This window comes from Nerophis ophidion, linkage group LG19, assembly GCF_033978795.1.
Source record: "Nerophis ophidion isolate RoL-2023_Sa linkage group LG19, RoL_Noph_v1.0, whole genome shotgun sequence".
In the NCBI taxonomy this organism is placed as follows: Eukaryota; Metazoa; Chordata; class Actinopteri; order Syngnathiformes; family Syngnathidae; genus Nerophis; species Nerophis ophidion.
Genome location: NC_084629.1, coordinates 41,523,063 through 41,549,468, shown reverse-complemented (window position 1 = coordinate 41,549,468; position 26,406 = coordinate 41,523,063). Strand labels below are relative to the sequence as shown.

Sequence of the window (26,406 nt, the reverse complement as noted above, 5' to 3'; positions counted from 1 at the left end):
TGTTCTTGTAAAACAGTGACATTGAGTAAAATGATTACTTTTGTCATAATTTTGCCAAGTAAAATTTTTATGATTATTATAACATTGCCAACATTTTAAACTTTTCTTATAAAATGGTGACTTTTGTGGAGTAAAAATACGACTATAATGCTGCCAAAATTCTAAGTTTTTTTTGTGAAGTTCCAACAAATTTTTCACAAGTTTTTTTTTTTTTTATATTTGCATAGTATGTAAATATTATTAATATTGTAAATACACATCTTTATATATCTAGACAGGGTGGTCTTAAAGAGGTAGGCATTTTTCTCAGGTCTCGAAAAGGAAACAAATACAAGAATGTGTATGTGTATGTGTTTTTGTGTGTGTGTGTTCTTGTATTTCTACCATTCTTGAGACATGAAGAAGGAAAAGTATCTTCCACATGAGGAGGTGTGAACAAGGGATGACCTAAATGAGGGTGGTCTTAAAAAGGAGGGATTTTTCAAATTGACTGTGCGTGTTGGTTTTAGAAGGGCTCTCCCTCTCTGGCCAACATATGAAATAACAAGTGTATGTAAGAAACAGAAATGCGCCCCATTTGGCTTTTTTTTTTTTTTTAAAATAAACAAACATGTATATTGAGACATTCTATAATAACTTAAAGTAAATAATGAAGATTAAAAAACAATTAAAAAATGTTTTATAAATAAATTAACTAAAATCAGTCTTTTTCTCACAATGTGACGACTTTTTTCTTCAAAAATCTGGAACAAATTCTTGTATTCTTTCTGTTTCTGTAAAATTGCAATATTTTCTCGTAAAATTATTACTTTTTAATGCAAAATGGTGACATTTGTCCTATAAAATTCACACTTTTTAATCACAATATTGGCAATTTCTTTGTTGTTCTTGTAAAACAGTGACATTGAGTAAAATGATTACTTTTGTCATAATTTTGCCTAATAAATTTCTAATGATTATTATAATATTGCCAACATTTTGAAGTTTTCTTATAAAATGGTGACTTTTGTGGAGTAAAAATACGACTATAATGCTGCCAAAATTCAAAGTTTTTCTTGTGAAATTCCAACTAATTTTTCACAACAAGTTATTTTTTTAATATTTGCATAGTATGTATATATTATTAATATTGTAAATACACATCTTTATATATCTAGACAGGGTGGTCCTAAAGAGGGAGGCATTTTTCTCAGGTCTCAAAAAGGAAACAAATACAAGAATGTGTGTGTATGTGTTCTTGTATTTCTACCATTCTTGAGACATGAAGAAGGAAAAGTATCTTCCATATGAGGAGGTGTGAACAAGTGATGACATAAATCATGGTCGCAAACACATCAAAATAAGGGTGGTCCTAAAAAGGAGGGATTTTTCAAATTGATTGTGCGTCGGTTTTAAAAGTGCTCCCCCTCTGGCCAACATATGAAATAACAAGTTTGTGTAAAAAACTGAAATGCGCCACATTTGGCAGTTTTTTTTTTTTTTTTAATAAACAAACATGTATATTGAGACATTCTATAATAACTTAAAGTAAATAATGAAGATTAAAAAACAATTTAAAAATTTTTTATAAATACATTCACTAAAATCAGTCTTTTTCTCACAATGTGATGACTTTTTTCTTCAAAAACCTGGAACAAATTCTTGTATTCTTTCTGTTTCTGTAAAATTGCAATATTTTCTCGTAAAATTATTACTTTTTAATGCAAAATGGTGACATTTGTCCTATAAAATTCACACTTTTTAATCACAATATTGGCAATTTCTTTGTTGTTCTTGTAAAACAGTGACATTGAGTAAAATGATTACTTTTGTCATAATTTTGCCTAATAAAATTCTAATGATTATTATAATATTGCCAACATTTTGAAGTTTTCTTATAAAATGGTGACTTTTGTGGAGTAAAAATACGACTATAATGCTGCCAAAATTCAAAGTTTTTCTTGTGAAATTCCAACTAATTTTTCACAACAAGTTTTTTTTTATATTTGCATAGTATGTATATATTATTAATATTGTAAATACACATCTTTATATATCTAGACAGGGTGGTCCTAAAGAGGTAGGCATTTTTCTCAGGTCTCAAAATAGAAACAAATACAAAAATGTGTGTGTTCTTGTATTTCTACCATTCTTGAGACATGAAGAATGAAAAGTATCTTCCATATGAGGAGGTGTGAACAAGTGATGACATAAATCCTGGTTCCTCACAGAAAGAAGGATTTTTTTTCCTATTGACTGTGTTTTGCTTTTAAAGTGCTCCCCCTCTGGTCAACATATGAAATAACAAGTGTGTGTAAAAATTTGAAGTTTTCCCACTCTGGCCAACATATGAAATAACAAAATGTGGCCAAAATTAATTTAAAAATATATATATAGAAACATACTGTAATAACTTGAAGTAAATAACCAATTACAAACAAAAAAATCAATATATATATAAATTAACTAAAAGCAGTCTTTTTCTCACAATGTGTTAACTTTTTTCCTATAAAATTGGGAACAAATCCTCATATTGTTTCTGTAATATTGCAATGTTTTCTCATAAAATGATTACTTTTTAATTGAAAATGTTGACATTTGTCTAATAAAATTATTACTTTCATCACAACATTGCCAATGTTTTTGTTGTTCTTGTAAAACGTTTTGAGTAAAAATGATGACTTTTGTCATAATTTTGCCAAGTAAAATTCCGATTATTATAATATTGCCAACATTTTAAAATTTTCTTCAAAAAAGGGAGACTTTTGTTGAGTAAAATTACCAACATTTTAAAGTTTTCTTGTATAATTGCAACTAATATTGAGCAAAATTCCAACTTTTATCATAATATTGCACAAATGTTCAGTTTTTCTTGTACAATTTTGACTTGCGATGAGTAAAATTACGACTTATTCTAATACCGCCAAAATTCTAAGTTTTTCTTTTGAAATTGTGACCTTTTTCTTGTGAAATTCCAACTCATTTTTCACAACAAATGTTTTTGTAAGTGCATAGTATGTATATATTATTAATGTTGTAAATGCAAATATTTTATATATCTAGAAGGGGTGGTCCTAAAGAGGTAGGCAGTTTTTGCAGGTCCCAAGAAGTTAAGATGTACATGAATATGTGTGTGTGTGTGTGTGTGTGTGTAAAATTGCGACTAATATTGAGCAAAATTCCAACTTTTATCATAATATTGCACAAATGTTCTTTTTTTCTTGCGTTGAGTAAAATTACAACTTATTCTAATACCGCCAACATTTTAAGTTTTTCTTTTGAAATTGTGACCTTTTTCTTGTGAAATTCCAACTCATTTTTCACAATAAACGTTTTTGTAAGTGCATAGTATGTATATATTATTAATGTTGTAAATGTAAATCTTTTATATATCTAGAAAGGGTGGTCCTAAAGAGGTAGGCAGTTTTTGCAGGTCCCAAGCAGGTAAGATGTACATGAATGTGTGTGTGTGTGTGTGTGTGTGTGTGTGTGTGTGTGTGAGTGCGTGCGTGTAAAATTGCGACTAATTGAGCAAAATTCCAACTTTTATCATAACGTTGCACAAATGTTCAGTTTTTCTTGTACAATTTTGACTTGCGTTGAGTAAAATTACGACTTATTCTAATACCACCAAAATTTTAAGTTTTTCTTATGAAATTGTGACCTTTTTCTTGTAAAATTCCAACTCATTTTTCACAACAAATGTTTTTGTAAGTGCATAGTATGTATATATTATTAATGTTGTAAATGCAAATATTTCATATATCTAGAAGGGGTGGTCCTAAAGATGTGGGCATTTTTCGCAGGTCCCAAGAAGGTCAGAAATACATGAATGTGTGTGTTTAAAATTGCGAGTAATAATGAGCAAAATTCCAACTTTTATCATAATATTGCACAAATGTTCTATTTTTCTTGCGTTGAGTAAAATTACGACTTATTCTAATACTGCCAAAATTCTAAGTTTTTCTTTTGAAATTGTGACCTTTTTCTTGTGAAATTCCAACTCATTTTTCACAACAAATGTTTTTGTAAGTGCATAGTATGTATATATTATTAATGTTGTAAATGTAAATCTTTTATATATCTAGAAAGGGTGGTCCTAAAGAGGTAGGCAGTTTTCTCAGGTCCCAAGAAGGTAAGCTGTACATGAATGTGTGTGTGTGTGTGTGTGTGTGTGTGTGTGTGTGTGTGTGTGTGTGTGCGTGTAAAATTGTGACTAATTGAGCAAAATTGCAACTTTTATCATAATATTGCACAAATGTTCAGTTTTTCTTGTACAATTTTGACTTGCGTTGAGTAAAATTACGACTTATTCTAATACCACCAAAATTATAAGTTTTTCTTATGAAATTGTGACCTTTTTCTTGTGAAATTCCAACTCATTTTTCACAACAAGTTTTTTTTAAAATATTTGCATAGTATGTATATATTATTAATATTGTAAATACACATCTTTATATATCTAGACAGGGTGGTCCTAAAGAGGTAGGCATTTTTCTCAGGTCTCAAAAAGGAAACAAATACAAAAATGTGTGTGTTCTTGTATTTCTACCATTCTTGAGACATGAAGAATGAAAAGTATCTTCCATATGAGGATTCGTGAACAAGTGCTGTCATAAATCCTGGTTCCTCACAGAAAGAAGGATTTTTTCCCTATGACTGTGTTTTGCTTTTAAAGTGCTCCCCCTCTGGTCAACATATGAAATAACAAGTGTGTGTAAAAATTTGAAGTTTTCCCACTCTGGCCAACATATGAAATAACAAAATGTGGCCAAAATTAATTTAAAAATATATATATAGAAACATACTGTAATAACTTGAAGTAAATAACCAATTACAAACAAAAAAATCAATATATATATAAATTAACTAAAAGCAGTCTTTTTCTCACAATGTGTTAACTTTTTTCCTATAAAATTGGGAACAAGTTCTCATATTGTTTCTGTAATATTGCAATGTTTTCTCATAAAATGATTACTTTTTAATTGAAAATGTTGACATTTGTCTAATAAAATTATTACTTTTATCACAACATTGCCAATGTTTTTGTTGTTCTTGTAAAACGTTTTGAGTAAAAATGATGACTTTTGTCATAATTTTGCCAAGTAAAATTCCGATTATTATAATATTGCCAACATTTTAAAATGTTCTTAAAAAAAGGGAGACTTTTGTTGAGTAAAATTACCAACATTTTAAAGTTTTCTTGTATAATTGCAACTAATATTGAGCAAAATTCCAACTTTTATCATAATATTGCACAAATGTTCAGTTTTTCTTGTACAATTTTGACTTGCGATGAGTAAAATTACGACTTATTCTAATACCACCAAAATTCTAAGTTTTTCTTTTGAAATTGTGACCTTTTTCTTGTGAAATTCCAACTCATTTTTCACAACAAATGTTGTTGTAAGTGCATAGTATGTATATATTATTAATGTTGTAAATGCAAATATTTTATATATCTAGAAGGGGTGGTCCTAAAGAGGTAGGCAGTTTTTGCAGGTCCCAAGAAGGTAAGATGTACATGAATATGTGTGTGTGTGTGTGTGTGTAAAATTGCGACTAATATTGAGCAAAATTCCAACTTTTATCATAATATTGCACAAATGTTCTTTTTTTCTTGCGTTGAGTAAAATTACGACTTATTCTAATACCGCCAACATTTTAAGTTTTTCTTTTGAAATTGTGACCTTTTTCTTGTGAAATTCCAACTCATTTTTCACAATAAACGTTTTTGTAAGTGCATAGTATGTATATATTATTAATGTTGTAAATGTAAATCTTTTATATATCTAGAAAGGGTGGTCCTAAAGAGGTAGGCAGTTTTTGCAGGTCCCAAGCAGGTAAGATGTACATGAATGTGTGTGTGTGTGTGTGTGTGTGTGTGTGTGTGTGTGTGTGTGTGTGTGTGTGTGTGTGTGTGTGTGTGTGAGTCTGTGCGTGTAAAATTGCGACTAATTGAGCAAAATTGCAAGTTTTATCATAATATTGCACAAATGTTCAGTTTTTCTTGTACAATTTTGACTTGCGTTGACTAAAATTACGACTTATTCTAATACCACCAAAATTCTAAGTTTTTCTTATGAAATTGTGACCTTTTTCTTGTGAAATTCGAACTCATTTTTCACAACAAACGTTTTTATATTTGCATAGTATGTATATATTATTAATGTTGTAAATGCAAATATTTCATATATCTAGAAGGGGTGGTCCTAAAGAGGTAGGCATTTTTCGCAGGTCCCAAGAAGGTCAGAAATACATGAATGTGTGTGTTTAAAATTGTGAGTAATAATGAGCAAAATTCCAACATTTATCATAATATTGCACAAATGTTCTTTTTTTCTTTCGTTGAGTAAAATTACGACTTATTCTAATACTGCCAACATTTTAAGTTTTTCTTTTGAAATTGTGACCTTTTTCTTGTGAAATTCCAACTCATTTTTCACAATAAACGTTTTTATATTTGCATAGTATGTATATATTATTAATGTTGTAAATGCAAATATTTTATATATCTAGAAAGGGTGGTCCTAAAGAGGTAGGCAGTTTTTGCAGGTCCCAAGAAGGTCAGAAATACATGTGTGTGTGTGTGTGTGTGTGTGTGGGAGGGTTATTTGTGCTGTGCTGCACGGGGGGGCTGATAGACAGGCGTGTGAGGGGGGAGCAAAGAGCCTGCTGAGACAGTGACTCACATATTTAGTTGGAGGTTCTTGTCTAATGGCCGTCTTCTCCAGCTTGTCAATAATGGGGACCATCATCTCTTCGTCCTTTGGGCTCGGCTCCTGGTAGATGATCTCCATGTCCCTCACTGGGTCCCCTCAACATGGATGATGCCCCCATGGTGGAATGCACCTGCAGTGCAAGGACACACAAGGAGGCATTGGTATGGATTTTCCTCTCTCCTTGGAACAGCAGGAAGAAATCATATCCATAAAATGGAATCAATGAGTTGCAACAAAAAAGGCATGGTGAGAATTATGGGACTTGCAAGAAAAACAACAAATCCATTCATAAAATACGCCCATCTGTACACCCGAGATCCAATACAAAAGGTACAGTTTAAGGCAGCAGTTGTAAACATTTTTGACCTCGTAGCCCTTTGATTTTCTATTGTACATTCATATACTTTCTATATCAGGAATTATCAAATATTCTTTACTTCTATTTGATCCTTTTACTACAACTACCGTATTTCCTTGAATTGCCGCCGGGTATTTTATATGCGCCTGCAAAATAATTAGCGCATGCTTAGCATTACCGCCGGCTCAAACTCGTTCCGCAAAATATTATTTTTTTTAGCGCACATCTAGAATATCCACAGGGTCAAACTCATCACGTCACGAGTGACACTTCCCCTGTCATCATTTTCAAAATGGAGGAGGCTGATTTCAATCATTTGAAATCGCATAAAGGGAAGAAGATCAAGAGCTATTCAGTAGGATTTAAACTATTGAATATGCTAAAAAGAACAGTAAGCAGCTATGTTTTATTAATATACCGTAGCTGCGTGTGTCAAATATGAGTCATTAAATGACTCCCGCCTCCTGGTGGTAGAGGGCGCTAGTGATCCTTCTTGCGACTACTCGGCTGCAGAAGAAGTGACAACAAGCAGCAATCGTTTATTTTTTCCTCTCGCTTGCACTTTTAACATGAAGGATTACATATCTAAAATAAAACAGTTTTCTAAACTGGACTTTCAATCGAAGCAGGAGGTAATAAAGGAGACAGAGACTTTTAAAACTGAAGAAAGATAAGGAAGACTTCTATAAACAAGTTATCGATGCTTTTGATCAGAAGGAGCTGCGCATGGACTTCATTTATAAGTAAAGGTAAGACCATAATAAAGTTTTTTTTATTAAATGTGCTTTCATGATGGTATCCTTACATCACACTCAAATATATAAGCGCAGGCCTAAATTTACCGCATGCCTTTGGTAAGTGCCGGAGTGAGAAGAGGTTTTAAAATAATTAGCGCTTGGCGGCAATTCAAGGAAATACGGTGTCCATCAATAATATCCTGTTTGTCACAATAACAATATCATAAAGTTTCATGAAAAATAACAGCAGCCCACTTTGCAAGTTTTCATGAATCAACTATCCCGTGTCACCATTTCCTTCAACGAGTAAGTGCAAGCCAAGTAAATGACGACGTTAAGCGTGGCTGGTATGTTTGGAACGCGCTCGGTGGCGTCTGTTAACACGGAGCAAAAGCGTTGTTGACAGATGGAACATTGTTTGCAGACAGGTGAGGCCGTGACAGAAAGTGATGTCACAGCAGTGACTTGCTCATTTTACAAACCCCGTTTCCACATGAGTTGGGAAATTGTGTTAGATGTAAATATAAACAGAATACAATGATTTGCAAATCCTTTTCAAGCCATATTCAGTTGAATATGCTACAAAGACAACATATTTGATGTTCAAACTCATAAACTTTATTTTTTTTGTGAAAATAATTAACTTAGAATTTCATGGCTGCAACACGTGCCAAAGTAGTTGGGAAAGGGCATGTTCACCACTGTGTTACATCACCTTTTCTTTTAACAACACTCAATAAACGTTTGGGAACTGAGGAAACTAATTGTTGAAGTTTTGAAAGTGGAATTCTTTCCCATTCTTGTTTTACGTAGAGCTTCAGTCGTTCAACATTCCGGGGTCTCCGCTGTCGTATTTTACGCTTCATAATGCGCCACACATTTTCCATGGGAGACAGGTCTGGACTGCAGGCGGGCCAGGAAAGTACCCACACTCTTTTTTTTATGAAGCCACGCTGTTGTAACACGTGCTGAATGTGACTTGGCATTGTCTTGCTGAAATAAGCAGGGGCGTCCATGAAAAAGACGGCGCTTAGATGGCAGCATGTGTTGTTCCGAAACCTGTATGTACCTTTCAGCATTAATGGTGCCTTCACAGATGTGTAAGTTACCCATGCCTTGGGCACTAATGCACCCCCATACCATCACACATGCTGGCTTTTCAACTTTGCGTCGATACCAGTCCGGATGGTTCGCTTCTCCTTTGGTCCGGATGACACGATGTCGAATATTTCCAAAAACAATTTGAAAAGTGGATTCGTCAGACCACAGAACACTTTTCATCAGTCCATCTTAGATGATCTCAGGCCCAGAGAAGCCGGCGGCGATTCTGGATGTTGTTGATAAATGGCTTTTGCTTTGCATAGCAGAACTTTATCTTGCACTTACAGATGTAGTGACGAACTGTATTTAGTGACAGTGGTTTTCTGAAGTGTTCCTGAGCCCATGTGGTGATATCCTTTATAGATTGATGTTGGTTTTTGAAACAGTGCCGTCTGAGGGATGGAAGGTCACGGTCATTCAATGTTGGTTTCCGGCCATGCCGCTTACGTGGAGTGATTTCTGCAGATTCTCTGAACCTTTTGATGATATTATGGAGCGTAGATGTTGAAATCCCTAACTTTCTTGCAATTGCACTTTGAGAAAGGTTGTTCTTAAACTGTTTGACTATTTGCTCACGCAGTTGTGGACAAGTTGTGAAAGACTGAGCATTTTTTGGGAAGCTGTTTTTATAGCCAATCATGGCACCCACCTGTTCCCAATTAGCCTGCACACCTGTGGGATGTTCCAAATAAGTGTTTGATGAGCATTCCTCAACTTTATCAGTATTTATTGCCACCTTTGCCAAGTTCTTTGTCACGTGTTGCTGGCATCAAGTTTTAAAGTTAATGATTATTTGAACATCAAATATGTTGTCTTTGTAGCATATTCAACTGAATATGGCTTGAAAAGGATTTGCAAATCATTGTATTCTGTTTATATTTACATCTAACACAATTTCCCAACTCATATGGAAATGGGGTTTATAGGAGGGGAAAATAAAAAACCTGACATCCTTCCTAGCGAGCATGCTGGAACACACTCGGAATATTGATGACTCACAGACGTGTAAAAATACATCATCACAAATCATCCACCCCCTGCTAAACCTGTCTTGTACATACTGTGCATGCTTGTGAACAAATCCCTTCAGCCATCCATTATCTACAGCTGATCTTACTCGGGGTCTGGAGCCTTCACCAAAGTGAAATACAGCAAAGGGCAGACTGGACTGTCCATCAGTCAATCACAGTCGACACAAAGACAGTCACATACAGTCCTGGTCAAAAGTTTACATCCACTTGTAAAGGATATCATGTCATGGCTGTTTTGAGTTGCCAATCATTTCTACAACTCTTATTTTTTTTGTGATGTAGTGATTGGAGCACATACTTGTTGCTCACAAAAAACATTCATGAAGTTTGCTTCTTTTATGAATTTATCTTGGCTCTACTGAAAATGTGAGCAATCAAAAGTACCGTATTTTTCGGACCATAAGTCACAGTTTATTTCATAGTTTGGACGGGGGTGCGACTTATGTGTGAAATTATTAACATTACCGTAAAACAGGGGTCACAAGCTTTTTGAAAGCAAGAGCTACTTCTTGGGTACTGATTAATGCAGAGGGCTACCAGTTTGATACACACTTAAAATAATTGCCAGAAATAGCCAATTTGCTCAATTTACCTTTAACTCTATTATTAATAATGTTTTATATTTAAACAACAACCGAGCTATATTGGCAGTATAGCTCGGTTGGTAGAGCGGCCGTGCCAACAACTTGAGGGTTGCAGGTTCGATTCCCGCTTCCGCCAATCTAGTCACTGCCGTTGTGTCCTTGGGCAAGACACTTTACCCACCTGCTCCCAGTGCCACCCACACTGGTTTAAATGGAACTTAGATATTGGGTTTCACTATGTAAAGCGCTTTGAGTCACTAGAGAAAATGCGCTATATAAATATAATTCAATTCAATTCAATATTTATCTTTGTGGAAACACTGATCATCTTACTGATTTATCACAATAAATATATAAAGAAACATAAATATCACCAAAAAAAAGGGTATTTCTGTCTGTCATTCCGTCTTACATTTTTTTTCCTTCTACGGAAGGTTTTTTGTCGAGAATAAATGATGAAAAAAACACTTAATTGAACGATTTTAAAGAGGAAAAAATACGAAAAAAAGAAAATTTTATTTCGAAACAGTTTATCTTCAATTTCGACACTTTGAATTGCATATTCAACCGAAAAAAAGAGGAAAAACTAGCTAATTCAAATCATTTTGAAAAAAATAAATAATTTATGGAACATCATTAGTCATTATTCCTGATTAAAATTAATTTTAGAATTTTTGCTGACATGTTTTAAATAGGTTAAAATCCAATCTGCACTTTGTTAGAATATAACAAATTGGACCAAGCTATATTTCTAACAAAGACAAATCATTTCTTCTATATTTTCCAGAACACATTTTTTAAAATAAATTCAAATGACTTTAATACAAAATTTACATTTGATTCTTCAGATTTTCTAGATTTGCCAGAATATTTTTTTTGAATTTTAATCAAAAAATTTGCAGAAATATTTCACAAATATTCTTCGTCGAAAACAGAAGCTAAAATGAAGAATTAAAATTTATTTATCATCCATCCATCCATTTTCTACCGCTTATTCCCTTTTGGGGTCGCGGGGGGTGCTGGCGCCTATCTCAGCTACAATCGGGCGGAAGGCAGGGTACACCCTGGACAAGTCGCCACCTCATCGCAGGGCCAACACAGATAGACAGACAACATTCACACACTAGGGACCATTTAGTGTTGCCAATCAACCTATCCCCAGGTGCATGTCTTTGGAGGTGGGAGGGGCCTATCTCCAGGTGCATGTCTTTGGAGGTGGGAGGGGCCTATCCCCAGGTGCATGTCTTTGGAGGTGGGAGGAAGCCGGAGTACCCGGAGGGAACCCACGCATTCACGGGGAGAACATGCAAACTCCACACAGAAAGATCCCGAGCCTGGAATTGAACCCAGGACTGCAGGACCTTTGTATTGTGAGGCAGACGCACTAACCCCTCTGCCACCATAAATTCTTTACAATAAAACAAATAAATGTACTTGAACATTGATTTAAATTGTCAGGAAAGAAGAGGAAGGAATTTAAAAGGTAAAAAGGTATATGTGTTTAAAAATCCTAAAATAATTTTTAAGGTCCTATTTTTTCTCTAAAATTGTCTTTCTGAAAGTTATAAGAAGCAAAGTAAAAAAATTAATGAATTTATTTAAACAAGTGAAGACCAAGTCTTTAAAATATTTTCTAGGATTTTCAAATTCTATTTGAGTTTTGTTTCTCTTAGAATTAAAAATGTCGAAACAAAGCGAGACCAGCTTGCTAGTAAATAAATACAATTTAAAAAATAGAGGCAGCTCACTGGTAAGTGCTGCTATTTGAGCTATTTTTAGAACAGGCCAGCGGGCGACTCATCTGGTCCTTACGGGCGACCTGGTGCCCGCGGGCACTGTGTTGGTGACCCCTCTGCTATATGCTACTGCCGTAGCTTTTGACAAAGATCATTTCATGGTTGGCGGTAACTTATAAAAACCGAGAAGGGCTGAACAAAAATGGCGCTGAAAATGAGATCATGTAGTGCAGATTACAAGCTGGATGTAGTGAAATATGCAGCAGAAAAGGACAAGAGGAAGCGGCGCACACCTTTGGAGTTGGCAGAGTTGTTTAGAAGCGACATCGAGGAAGAAGATTTCATGGGATTTATGGATTAGGAGTGAGAGATAGTTTGGTAAAGGTATAGCATGTTCTATATGTTATAGTTATTTGAATGACTCTTACCATAATATGTTAGGTTAACATAGCAGTTGCTTATTTATGCCTCATATAACCTACACTTATTCAGCCTGTTGTTCACTATTCTTTATTTTAAATTACCTTTCAAATGTCTATTCTTGCTGTTGGATTTTTTCAAATAAATTTCCCCAAAAACGCGACTTATACTCCAGTGCGACGTATATCTTTATCATGCATTTTCAGCCGGTGCGACGTATACTGTTTACCTAGGGAAACCTTGTTACGACTTTTACTTCCTCTAGATCAGGGGTCCCAGACACGCGGACTTTATTTTGCGGCCCCCACCTCAATATGAAACTTTAATGTTAGTCCGGCCCGCAAGTTTTATATGAATGGCGCTTGAGAGCATTGTGTTAGAGTCAAAAATGGCTCTTTCAACGTTCTGGGTTGCCTACCTCTGCATTAGTGGAAAAGCGGCAAAAGAGTGAAAACGACAGAAACGTTGCCATGGAGACGAGGGTTTTCTTACGTGCCTGGCTGCAGTCACAACGCGACACCTGTCCGTCAGTAATAACAGTCCCCGATAACCTGGACCAATTCAAACCTTTATTTATTGTTATTATTATTTAATTTGTATTGACTCACACGAACACTACATATATTTCTATAGGATGCCGACTAACACTCTTTTGCGTTCGCTATCCCGGTACTTTCCGCCAACCACTGTGTTGCTGTAGGGAGGAAAAGCGGAACGACACACATTGCGGAAATAACATTATTCTCCGTGCGTGGGCTGAATACAAATATATTCCACAACCCCAAACATGTCTTTTTCAAAGCCTGCAGTGAAGAGAAGGGTTGGTGATGAGCAAAGACAATTCCAGGAAAAGTCAGGGGTCCCAGACACGCGGACGTTATTTTGCGGCCCCCACCTCAATATGAAACTTTAATGTTAGTCCGGCCCGCAAGTTTTATATGAATGGCGCTTGAGAGCGTTGTGTTAGAGTCAAAAATGGCTCTTTCAACGTTCTGAGTTGCCTACCTCTGCATTAGTGGAAAAGCGGCAAATGAGTGAAAACGACAGAAACGTTGCCCTGGAGACGAGGGTTTTTTTACGTGCCTGGCTGCAGTCACACCGCAACCACCTGTCCGTCAGTAAAAACAGTCCCTGATAACCTGGACCAATTCAAACCTTTACTTGTATTTTTTTTTAATTGTTTAATTTGCATTGCCTCACACGATGAACGTTCTGGGTTGCCTACCTCTGCATTAGTGGAAAAGCGGCAAAAGAGTGAAAACGACAGAAACGTTGCCATAGAGACGAGGGTTTTCTTACGTGCCTGGCTGCAGTCACACCGCGACACCTGTCCGTCAGTAATAACAGTCCCCGATAACCTGGACCAATTCAAACCTTTATTTATTGTTATTATTATTTAATTTGTATTGACTCACACGATGAACACTACATATATTTCTATATGATGCCGACCAACACTCTTTTGCGTTCGCTATCCCGGTACTTTCCGCCAACCACTGTGTTGCTGTAGGGAGGAAAAGCGGAACGACACACATTGCGGAAATAACATTATTCTCCGTGCGTGGGCTGAATACAAATATATTCCACAACCCCAAACATGTCTTTTTCAAAGCCTGCAGTGAAGAGAAGGGTTGGTGATGAGCAAAGACAATTCCAGGAAAAGTCAGGGGTCCCAGACACGCGGACGTTATTTTGCGGCCCCCACCTCAATATGAAACTTTAATGTTAGTCCGGCCCGCAAGTTTTATATGAATGGCGCTTGAGAGCGTTGTGTTAGAGTCAAAAATGGCTCTTTCAACGTTCTGGGTTGCCTACCTCTGCATTAGTGGAAAAGCGGCAAAAGAGTGAAAACGACAGAAACGTTGCCATGGAGACGAGGGTTTTCTTACGTGCCTGGCTGCAGTCACAACGCGACACCTGTCCGTCAGTAATAACAGTCCCCGATAACCTGGACCAATTCAAACCTTTATTTATTGTTATTATTATTTAATTTGTATTGACTCACACGAACACTACATATATTTCTATAGGATGCCGACTAACACTCTTTTGCGTTCGCTATCCCGGTACTTTCCGCCAACCACTGTGTTGCTGTAGGGAGGAAAAGCGGAACGACACACATTGCGGAAATAACATTATTCTCCGTGCGTGGGCTGAATACAAATATATTCCACAACCCCAAACATGTCTTTTTCAAAGCCTGCAGTGAAGAGAAGGGTTGGTGATGAGCAAAGACAATTCCAGGAAAAGTCAGGGGTCCCAGACACGCGGACGTTATTTTGCGGCCCCCACCTCAATATGAAACTTTAATGTTAGTCCGGCCCGCAAGTTTTATATGAATGGCGCTTGAGAGCGTTGTGTTAGAGTCAAAAATGGCTCTTTCAACGTTCTGAGTTGCCTACCTCTGCATTAGTGGAAAAGCGGCAAATGAGTGAAAACGACAGAAACGTTGCCCTGGAGACGAGGGTTTTTTTACGTGCCTGGCTGCAGTCACACCGCAACCACCTGTCCGTCAGTAAAAACAGTCCCTGATAACCTGGACCAATTCAAACCTTTACTTGTATTTTTTTTTAATTGTTTAATTTGCATTGCCTCACACGATGAACGTTCTGGGTTGCCTACCTCTGCATTAGTGGAAAAGCGGCAAAAGAGTGAAAACGACAGAAACGTTGCCATAGAGACGAGGGTTTTCTTACGTGCCTGGCTGCAGTCACACCGCGACACCTGTCCGTCAGTAATAACAGTCCCCGATAACCTGGACCAATTCAAACCTTTATTTATTGTTATTATTATTTAATTTGTATTGACTCACACGATGAACACTACATATATTTCTATATGATGCCGACCAACACTCTTTTGCGTTCGCTATCCCGGTACTTTCCGCCAACCACTGTGTTGCTGTAGGGAGGAAAAGCGGAACGACACACATTGCGGAAATAACATTATTCTGCGTGCATGGGCTGAATACAAATATATTCCACAACCCCAAACATGTCTTTTTCAAAGCCTGCAGTGAAGAGAAGGGTTGGTGATGAGCAAAGACAATTCCAGGAAAAGTCAGGGGTCCCAGACACGCGGACGTTATTTTGCGGCCCCCACCTCAATATGAAACTTTAATGTTAGTCCGGCCCGCAAGTTTTATATGAATGGCGCTTGACAGTGTTGTGTTAGAGTCAAAAATGGCTCTTTCAACGTTCTGAGTTGCCTACCTCTGCATTAGTGGAAAAGCGGCAAAAGAGTGAAAACGACAGAAACGTTGCCATGGAGACGAGGGTTTTTTTACGTGCCTGGCTGCAGTCCCACCGCAACCACCTGTCCGTCAGTAAAAACAGTCCCTGATAACCTGGACCAATTCAAACCTTTACTTGTATTTTTTTTAATTGTTTAATTTGCATCGCCTCACACGATGAACGTTCTGGGTTGCCTACCTCTGCATTAGTGGAAAAGCGGCAAAAGAGTGAAAACGACAGAAACGTTGCCATGGAGACGAGGGTTTTCTTACGTGCCTGGCTGCAGTCACACCGCGACACCTGTCCGTCAGTAATAACAGTCCCCGATAACCTGGACCAATTCAAACCTTTATTTTTATTATTATTTAATTTGTATTGACTCACACGATGAACACTACATGTATTTCCATATGATGCCGACTAACACTCTTTTGCGTTCGCTATCCCGGTACTTTCCGCCAACCACTGTGTTGCTGTAGGGAGGAAAAGCGGAACGACACACATTGCGGAAATAACATTATTCTCCGTGCGTGGGCTGAATACAAATATATTCCACAACCCCAAACATGTCTTTTTCAAAGCCTGCAGTGAAGAGAAGGGTTGGTGATGAGCAAAGACAATTCCAGGAAAAGTCAGGGGTCCCAGACACGCGGACGTTATTTTGCGGCCCCCACCTCAATATGAAACTTTAATGTTAGTCCGGCCCGCAAGTTTTATATGAATGGCGCTTGAGAGCGTTGTGTTAGAGTCAAAAATGGCTCTTTCAACGTTCTGGGTTGCCTACCTCTGCATTAGTGGAAAAGCGGCAAATGAGTGAAAACGACAGAAACGTTGCCATGGAGACGAGGTTTTTTTTACATGCCTGGCTGCAGTCACACCGCAACCACCTGTCCGTCAGTAAAAACAGTCCCTGATAACCTGGACCAATTCAAACCTTTACTTGTATTTTTTTTAATTGTTTAATTTGCATTGCCTCACACGATGAACGTTCTGGGTTGCCTACTTCTGCATTAGTGGAAAAGCGGCAAAAGAGTGAAAACGACAGAAACGTTGCCATGGAGACGAGGGTTTTCTTACGTGCCTGGCTGCAGTCACACCGCGACACCTGTCCGTCAGTAATAACAGTCCCCGATAACCTGGACCAATTCAAACCTTTATTTTTATTATTATTTAATTTGTATTGACTCACACGATGAACACTACATATATTTCTATATGATGCCGACCAACACTCTTTTGCGTTCGCTATCCCGGTACTTTCCCGGCTATTATCCGCCAACCACCGTGTTGCTGTAGGGAGGAAAAGCGGAACGACACACATTGCGGAAATAACATTATTCTCCGTGCGTGGGCTGAATACAAATATATTCCACAACCCCAAACATGTCTTTTTCAAAGCCTGCAGTGAAGAGAAGGGTTGGTGATGAGCAAAGACAATACCAGGAAAAGTGGGAGATGCAATATTTCATTGTTGAGCACCCCGACGTGTGTTATTTGCACGGAGAAAGTTGCGGTGCACGAGGAATACAATTTGAAACGTAATTTTACAACTAGACATGCTGAAGAGTGTGCAACATTGTTTTTAAGAAATATTTTCTCGCGGCCCAGCCTCACCCAGACTCTGCGTCCAGTGGCCCCCAAGGAAATTGACTTTGAGACCCCTGCTCTAGATCGTCAAATTTAACCGTCTTCTCGGCCTCCGCCAGTGCCTGAGCAGACCCCCCGCTGGGCCGACCCAAGGACCTCACTAAACCATCCAATCGGTATTAACGACGGGCGGTGTGAACCAAGGACACAGAAACAGATCTTAAAGGCCTACTGAAATGAGATTTTATTCAAACGGAGACAGCAGCTCCATTCTATGTGTCATACTTGATTATTTCGCGATATTAGCGTATTTTTGCTGAAAGGATTTAGTAGAGAACATCCACGATAAAGTTCGCAACTTTTGGTCGCTAGTAAAAAAGCCTCGCCTGTACCGGAAGTAGCAGACGATGTGCGCGTGACGTCACGGGTTGTGGAGCTCCTAACATCTGATCATTGTTTACAATCATGGCCACCAGCAGCCAGAGCGATTCGGACCGAGAAAGCGACCATTTCTCCATTAATTTGAGCGAGGATGAAATATTCGTGGATGAGGAAAGTTCGAGTGAAGTACTAGAAGAAAAAAAAAATGACAGGGCAGTGGGAGCCATTCAGATGTTATTAGACACATTTAATAGGATAATTCTGGAAAATCCCTTATCTGCTTATTGTGTTACTAGTGTTTTAGTGAGATTATATGGTCGTACCTGTACAACCTGAAGGTCGGCCCCGCACCTTTCTTCAGCACCTGTCTACAGGTGGCAATGCCCATCTCTGCCCTTCACAAGGGACCCTCTTCGAAACACGATCTTTCGAAACGATCGCTGCATAATACACTGTACTTTGTGTGTGTGGTCCAATCCAATAGCAAAAGTGCGCGGAAAGAAAGTGGCATAAACATTGCACTTTTGTCAACGGAATTTGGCACAGCAAGTGTGGCCACGGGTGTGGTGACCGCCAGTGTCTCCGAGGGAAGCCACGTTTCTCGATGAAGTGAAGGCGGCCGGTGGGGCCGGGCTGAGATTTTTTATTTTTTTCCCCCTCCACCGAGGTGGAAGCATCCGACGGTCGGGGGCGGCCGGTGGGAGGAGGCAAGAGAGTCCGCAGCTGCTGCTCCGCACTGCCTCTTTGACAGGCGTAGGAATGCTGGAATTTTAATTTTCCTGAAGGAATCAATAAAGTACTATCCATCTAGGAGGAATGACGCAACGCAAGCTCTCCGCTCATGTCTACGGTAAGAGCAGACTTATTCCCACCATTTTCTCACTGAAACCTACCAGTTAACATGTGGTAAAGAACCGTGTTCGCTTGACCGCTCTGTTCCATAGTAAACTTTCACCGTCATTTTTCAAGAATGTAAACAATGAAACACCGGCTGTGTTTGTGTTGCTAAAGGCGGCCGCAATACACCGCTTCCCACATACAGCTTTCTTCTTTGATGTCTCCATTGTTCATTGAACAAATGCAAAAGATTCAGCAACACAGATGTCCAGAATACTGTGGAATTATGCGATGAAAACAGACTTAATAACTGGGCACGATGCTGGAACAAAATGTCCTCGACAATCCGTGATGTCAGGCGGACACGTCATCATATTGAGACGTTTCAGCAGGATATTTTGGGCGAAATTTGAAATTGTAATTTAGTAAACTAAACCGGCTGTATTGGCATGTGTTGCAATGTTAATATTTCATCATTGATATATAAACTATCAGACTGCGTGGTCGCTAGTAGTGGCTTTCAGTAGGCCTTCAAAGCACATGTAAAAGTTTAAAGCTTAAGCTAAAATGGCAAATGTTTAAAGTTAAAAGTGCAAAAGAGTAATGCAAAGTTTAATGATAATGGGTCGTACTTGTATAGCGCTTTGTTACCTTCAAGGTACTCAAAGCGCTTTGACACTACTTCCACATTCACACACATTCACACACTGATGGAGGGAGCTGCCATGCAAGGCGCTAACCAGCACCCATCAGGAGCAAGGGTGAAGTGTCTTGCTCAGGACACAACGGACGTGACGAGGTTGGTACTTGGTGGGGATTGAACCAGGGACACTCTTCCACTGCGCCACGCCGTCCCTTAGTTTAGTGGTCACTTGTACGGAATATGTACTGTACTGTGCAATCTACTTCAAAAAAGTCTCAATCGATCAATCAATTCCTTCAAAATAAGCCCAACTGGAGCATTTCATACATATCGATATCAACGAAAGAGGAAATATTTCATTGATTTATAATCAAAGCGGAACCCCTGACTCATAATCAAATAGCGAGGTGCCCAAAGATTCCCAACTATAGCCAAAAATGACGGACATTTATCCATGAAAATATGGAAAATCTGCAGGTGCTGTGTTTGACATGTTTTAAGCTTGTTCTGTATAGTCTTGACTCTCCAAGTTGGGCAGTTGAGCAATTCCTTTGCGAGTATAAGTTTCATTAACGTCCTCCCAGCGCGGTAACAACACACAACAACAGCAGTCACGTTTTCATCTACCGTAATCAGCAATGTTGTGACACTCTTAAACAGGACAGTAGTGCCATCTACTGTACATGTAGCCTATCTTGCCGATTGTATTGTACCGTATGTCCCGGCAAGAAATCTGCGTTCAAAAGACTCCGACTTATTAGTGATTCCTAGAGCCCCAAAAAAGTCTGCGGGCTATAGAGCGTTTTCCGTTCGGGCTCCAGTACTCTGGAATGCCCTCCCGGTAACAGTTCGAGATGCTACCTCAGTAGAAGCATTTAAGTCTCACCTTAAAACTCATCTGTATACTCTAGCCTTTAAATAGACCTCCTTTTTAGACCAGTTGATCTGCCGCTTCTTTTCTTTCTCCTATGCCCCCCCCTCCCTTCGGTCCGATGACCATGTATGAAGTACTGGCTGTCCAGAGTCGAGACCCAGGATGGACCGCTCGCCTGTGTATCGGTTGGGGACATCTCTACGCTGCTGATCCGCCTCCCCTTGAGATGGTTTCCTGTGGACGGGACTCTCGCTGCTGTCTTGGATCCGCTTGGAACTGAACTCTCGCGGCTGTGTTGGAGCCACTATGGATTGAACTTTCACAGTATCATGTTAGACCCGCTCGACATCCATTGCTTTCGGTCCCCTAGAGGGGGGGGGTTGCCCACATCTGAGGTCCTCTCCAAGGTTTCTCATAGTCAGCATTGTCACTGGCGTCCCACTGGATGTGAATTCTCCCTGCCCACTGGGTGTGAGTTTTCCTTGCCCTTTTGTGGGTTCTTCCGAGGATGTTGTAGTCGTAATGATTTGTGCAGTCCTTTGAGACATTTGTGATTTGGGGCTATATAAATAAACATTGATTGATACTCTGACCTCTCCGGTCCGTCACTCAAAGACGTCTGTGTGCAACATAAACAATGAGAACAATTCTTCTTGTTACATGACGGAGAATGCTGAACATTAAAGTTACACTATTTCATAAAACAACCGTAACACATGCTCTTGTCTTGTATTGTTTTTCAAACAAATGTTTACTTAAAAGTTTGATTTTGTTTTTAAAAGGCATGATACATTCTAAAATATTGGTGTTTTGGGAGGGTTAAGTACAAATTAAATTCATTTGAACGTATTTCAGTGGGCGGTTATTTACAGAGGTGGGTAGTAACGCGCTACATTTACTCCGTTACATCTACTTGAGTAACTTTTGGGATCAATTGTACTTCTAAGAGTAGTTTTTATGCAACATACTTTTACTTGAGTATATTTATAGAGAAGAAACGCTACTTTTACTCCGCTCCATTTATCTGCAATCAGCTCACTACTCGCTACTTTTTTTATCGATCTATTAATGTTTGTTTTGGTTTTTCAACATAGGATCTACACATGCCTGCGTTTCACCAATCACATGCAGTCACTGGTGACTTTGGACCAATCAAACAGAGCCAGGCGGTCACATGACCGTCACACGTCGAATCCGACCTAAAAAAGTTGATAAACTTATTGGGGTGTTACCATTTAGTGGTCAATTGTAGGGAATATGTACTGTACTGTGCAATCTACTAATAAAAGTTCCAATCAATCAAAAATGTAAAGGAAAAAAAGGCACTTTTTTTTCAACCGTACTTCCCGTCAAAAGCCTAAAGACTGATCGCACAGTTCCTGTCTTCACAATAAAAGCGCCGCTCCATCGCGCCTGCGTTAACAAAATAAGAGTCTCTGAAAGCCAGCGCAAACAAGCTAGCAAACTACGACGTTTGCCGCCAATGTATTTCTTGTAAAGTGTATAAAAACGAATATGGAAGCTGGACAAATAAGATGCCAAAAACTAACGAGTTTCATGTGGTATTAGACAGAAAAGAGGAACTTTTTTTCTCCTCCATTTGAAAATGTGGACATTATCAGCACTATACTGTCTGAGTCCAATCAATGCAAGTCATCAGAATCAGGTAAAACACCAACTTATATTCTTGTCTTCATGAAAGATAGGAATCTATATGTTAAACATGCTTGTATATTCATTAAAACACTTTTAACATTTCAACGAAAACAGCAAAATAAAAAACTATAAATTATATACTGTATATATATATTTATATGATATGTGTGTGTATGTATATATGAGGTAGATCACCTCGACTTGGTCATTTATTAAGTAATTGATTAACGTTGAAAAACTTATTGGGGTGTTACCATTTAGTGGTCAATTGTACGGAATATGTACTGTACTGTGCAATCTACTAATAAAAGTATCAATCAATCAATCAATCAATCAATCCCTATTGAGCCTATGGTGCTGTTAAGTTATTGTGGCTCAATTTGCCTTAATTTTTTTATTTTAATGTATTATTATTTAATATATATTATTGTTTTAGTTGCTTAAGAGATATTCCTGGTTATGAATTTGCTCATTGCTATTTTTATGTTTTTGTGCATTATCTGTTGCCGTAATTATTAAACGGACAGGTTACTCATCAGTTACTCAGTACTTGAGTAGTTTTTTCACATCATATTTTTTACTTTTACTCAAGTAAATATTTGGGTGACTACTCCTTACTTTTACTTGAGTAATACATCTCTAAAGCAGAAGCATTTAAGTCTCACCTTAAAACTCATTTGTATACTCTAGCCTTTAAATAGACTCCCTTTTTAGACTAGTTGATCTGCCGTTTCTTTTCTTTTCTCCTATGTCCCACTCTCCCTTGTGGAGGGGGTCCGGTCCGATCCGGTGGCCATGTACTGCTCGCCTGTGTATCGGCTGGGGACATCTCTGCGCTGCTGATCCGCCTCCGCTTGGGATGGTTTCCTGCTGGCTCCGCTGTGAACGGGACTCTCGCTGCTGTGTTGGATCCGCTTTGGACTGGACTCTCGCGACCGTGTTGGATCCATTATGGATTGAACTTTCACAGTATGATGTTAGACCCGCTCGACATCCATTGCTTTCCTCCTCTCCAAGGTTCTCATAGTCATCATTGTCACCGACGTCCCACTGGGTGTGAGTTTTCCTTGCCCTTATGTGGGCCTACCGAGGATGTCGTGGTGGTTTGTGCAGCCCTTTGAGACACTAGTGATTTAGGGCTATGTAAGTAAACATTGATTGATTGATAAAGTAACAGTACTCTTACTTGAGTACAATTTCTGGCTACTCTACCCACCTCTGCCGGTCCGTCACTCAAAGACGTCTGTGTGCAACATAAACAATGAGAACAATTCTTATTGTTACATGCTGAACATTAAAATTACACTATTTCATAAAACAACCGTAGTCCTTTGTAACACATGCTCTTGTATCATTTTTCAAACAAATATTCACTTAAAAGTTTGATTTTGTTTTTAAAAGGCATGACACATTTTAAAATATCGGTGTTTTGGGAGGGTTAAGTACAAATTAAATTAATTTGAACGTATTTCAGTGGGCGGTTATTTAAGATACAAGCTCAATTGTAGGACCAAGTTGCTATTTGGTAACAGTAGAAAAGAGCATCAGACACGAATACAAATAGATGGAATAGATATCGAAAGGGGAAAAGAAACCAGATTTTTGGGAGTATTAATAGATGATAAAATGAACTGGAAATCTCAAATACAAAACATACAACATAAGGTTGCAAAAAATATTTCAATAATGAATAAAGCAAAAATACGTCCTGGGCCAAAAATCACTTTATATTCTCTACTGCTCGCTAGTGTTACATATCGGAGTTATTGTGCAGAAATATGGGGAAACAACTACAAATGTGCGCTACATTCGTTAACTGTGTTACAAAACAGATCGATTAGAATAATACACAATGTTGGATATAGAGAACATACAAACCCTTTATTTCCATCCATCCATTTCTACCGCTTATTCCCTTTCGGGGTCGCGGGGGGCGCTGGCGCCTATCTCAGCTACAATCGGGCGGAAGGCGGGGTACACCCTGGACAAGTCGCCACCTCATCGCAGGGCCAACACAGATAGACAGACAACATTCACACACTAGGGACCATTTAGTGTTGCCAATCAACCTATCCCCAGGTGCATGTCTTTGGAGGTGGGAGGGGCCTATCCCCAGGTGCATGTCTTTGGAGGTGGGAGGGGCCTATCCCCAGGTGCATGTCTTTGGAGGTGGGAGGGGCCTATCCCCAGGTGCATGTCTTTGGAGGTGGGAGGGGCCTATCCCCAGGTGCATGTCTTTGGAGGTGGGAGGAAGCCGGAGTACCCGGAGGGAACCCACGCAGTCACGGGGAGAACATGCAAACTCCACACAGAAAGATCCCGAGCCTGGATTTGAACCCAGGACTGCTGGACCTTCGTATTGTGAGGCAGACGCACTAACCCCTCTGCCACCGTGAAGCCCAAACCCTTTATTTATAGAGTCAAAAATATTAAAGCTCGATGACTTGATAAAATTGCAAACAACTAAATTATAACCTGCTACCAAAGAATGTACAACAATTCTTCTCAACTAAAGAAGATAAATATAACCTTAGAGGAAAATCTAACTTAAAACTTTTGTATGCACGTACAACACTTAAAACTTTTAGCATATCAGTATGTGGAATTAAATTATGGAATGGATTAAGTAAAGAAGTTAAACATTGTACTGATATGATCCATTTTAAGAGGATGTTTGAATTAATAGTGCTTACAAAGTACAAAGAAGAAGTATAATGAGAAACACTTTCAAACTAATTGAAAATAAGATATTCTTCATCTTAGTATGTTAATAATGACTGAAATAATTAAGTACATGTTAGAAAACTGCTGTGTTAATCACTCATAGGTGTCATTTTGCTATTTTGCTGTAAAGAAGGTCAGTGAATGAGTGAATGTTTATATTGTGGGCGCTCTGAAGTGGAAAAGGGGGAGGATTAAATAAGCTTTGCTTCTTCCTACTCCTTTTCGGCCATGATGTGTATTGTGTATTGCCAAATGATGAAATTAACTGATGTATAATGTTGTATGTATGTCATGTTCCAAAGAAACTAAGAAAAGAAAGAAAAGAATTTAGCTGGCCAGTTGAAGTACTTTTGTATTGCATATGCTGGAAATTTGTTGTGTCACTGTTATGTCGAGTCAAAGTTTTTTGGGAACTGAAAGAGATGACCACAAAACAAAAAGCACTAAAGGATAAAATAATTAAAAAAAATAATAAAGGATAAAGGATTAAAGGATAAAGTCATGTTTAACTCTTGCTGAAAGTAAAAAAAATAATGTAGGAAGTTTAAAACATTATTTAGAGGTTTAAAAGTTGTTTGAAAATATCTGTGTAAGTTTAAACTTGCTTTTAACTGCTCAAACATGGTATGCAAGCAAAGCTCAAAGGTAAATGTTCAACTTGAAGCCAGCAGTTCAAACAAATTAACAAGTTCAGTAAGTTAAGCTTATCAAACAAAGCATTGCGATCCTCATCAAATGAAACATATTCACCGTGTTTGTGGAGTGGAATCTTGCGGTTGTGGCAGCTTGCTGTTCTTTCTTCCATGCAGCTTCTTTGGTGAATGAACCTTCTTCCACTTCAGGTGCCTTCAATTAGTCATTTGGCGGCCATTTTACCTTGGCATTCTGGGAATTGTAGTTCTCACTGATTTGCGGCCCACAGGTCCTTTTTTAACGGACCACAACACATTCTAAAAATACGATTAAAAATAAAAAACAAAAACAAACGTGGTATAAAAGAGCAAACAGGTGAAATGTAACAATAAATTGTTGCAATGTTTAGTCTAATGACACAAAGCTGCCATGCAGGCTGTTTCTTTAAAAAAGTAGTGAATCAAAATCAACATCATTACAAATTATTGACCTATTCAAGGTTTCAATTACGTCACGTTAAATATTCCACTTTGAGATATTTTTGGGAGAAAATGTTGCATATTTTGTGTTTGCCATATAAAAAAACTGAGCTGTTTTTTTTTTTTTTTAAAGAATGGCCTAAAAAGAACAAACAAAAACATAAACAATAAAACTTATAATTGACGTATAGATCTGAAGCTGACCTTGAGATTATTGTGCTAAAAGTAAACACTAAAAAATGTCAATATATATATATATATATATATATATATATATATATATATATATATATATATATATATATCTCGGGGGTCGGCAACTGCATGGGGCTCTTTAGCGCCGCCCTAGTGTCTCTCAGGCACTTTTTCAAAAATATATGAAAAATAAAAAAAGATGAGGGTAAAAAAAATGTTTGTTTTAATACGGTTTCTTTAAGAGTAAAAACATGACACAAACCTCCCTAATTGCTATAAAGCACACTGTTTATATCAAACATGCTTCACTGATTCGAGTATTTGGCGAGCGCCGTTGTGTCCTACTAATTTTGGCCGTCCTTGAACTCACCGTAGTTTGTTTACATGTATAACTTTCTCCGACTCTCTAAGACGTGTTTTATGCCACTTCTTTTTCTGTCTCGTTTTGTCCACCAAACTTTTAACGTTGTGCATGAATGCACAAAGGTGAGTTTTG

The 26,406-nt window shown here is 38.1% G+C and overlaps 1 long non-coding RNA gene across 1 annotated transcript in view; it reads right to left on the bottom strand.

The window, feature by feature from the left end:
• The window catches only part of LOC133537802 (uncharacterized), a 190,622-nt gene extending 165,191 nt beyond the window's left edge, over nucleotides 1–25,431 (bottom strand). The window contains exons 1-2 of the long non-coding RNA XR_009802845.1: nucleotides 25,354–25,431; nucleotides 6,672–6,831 (exon numbers count right to left, since the gene is read on the bottom strand). This is a non-coding gene — a long non-coding RNA (uncharacterized LOC133537802). The remainder of the gene's footprint in view (nucleotides 1–6,671; nucleotides 6,832–25,353) is intronic.
• Between the last annotated feature and the right edge of the window lie 975 nt (nucleotides 25,432–26,406).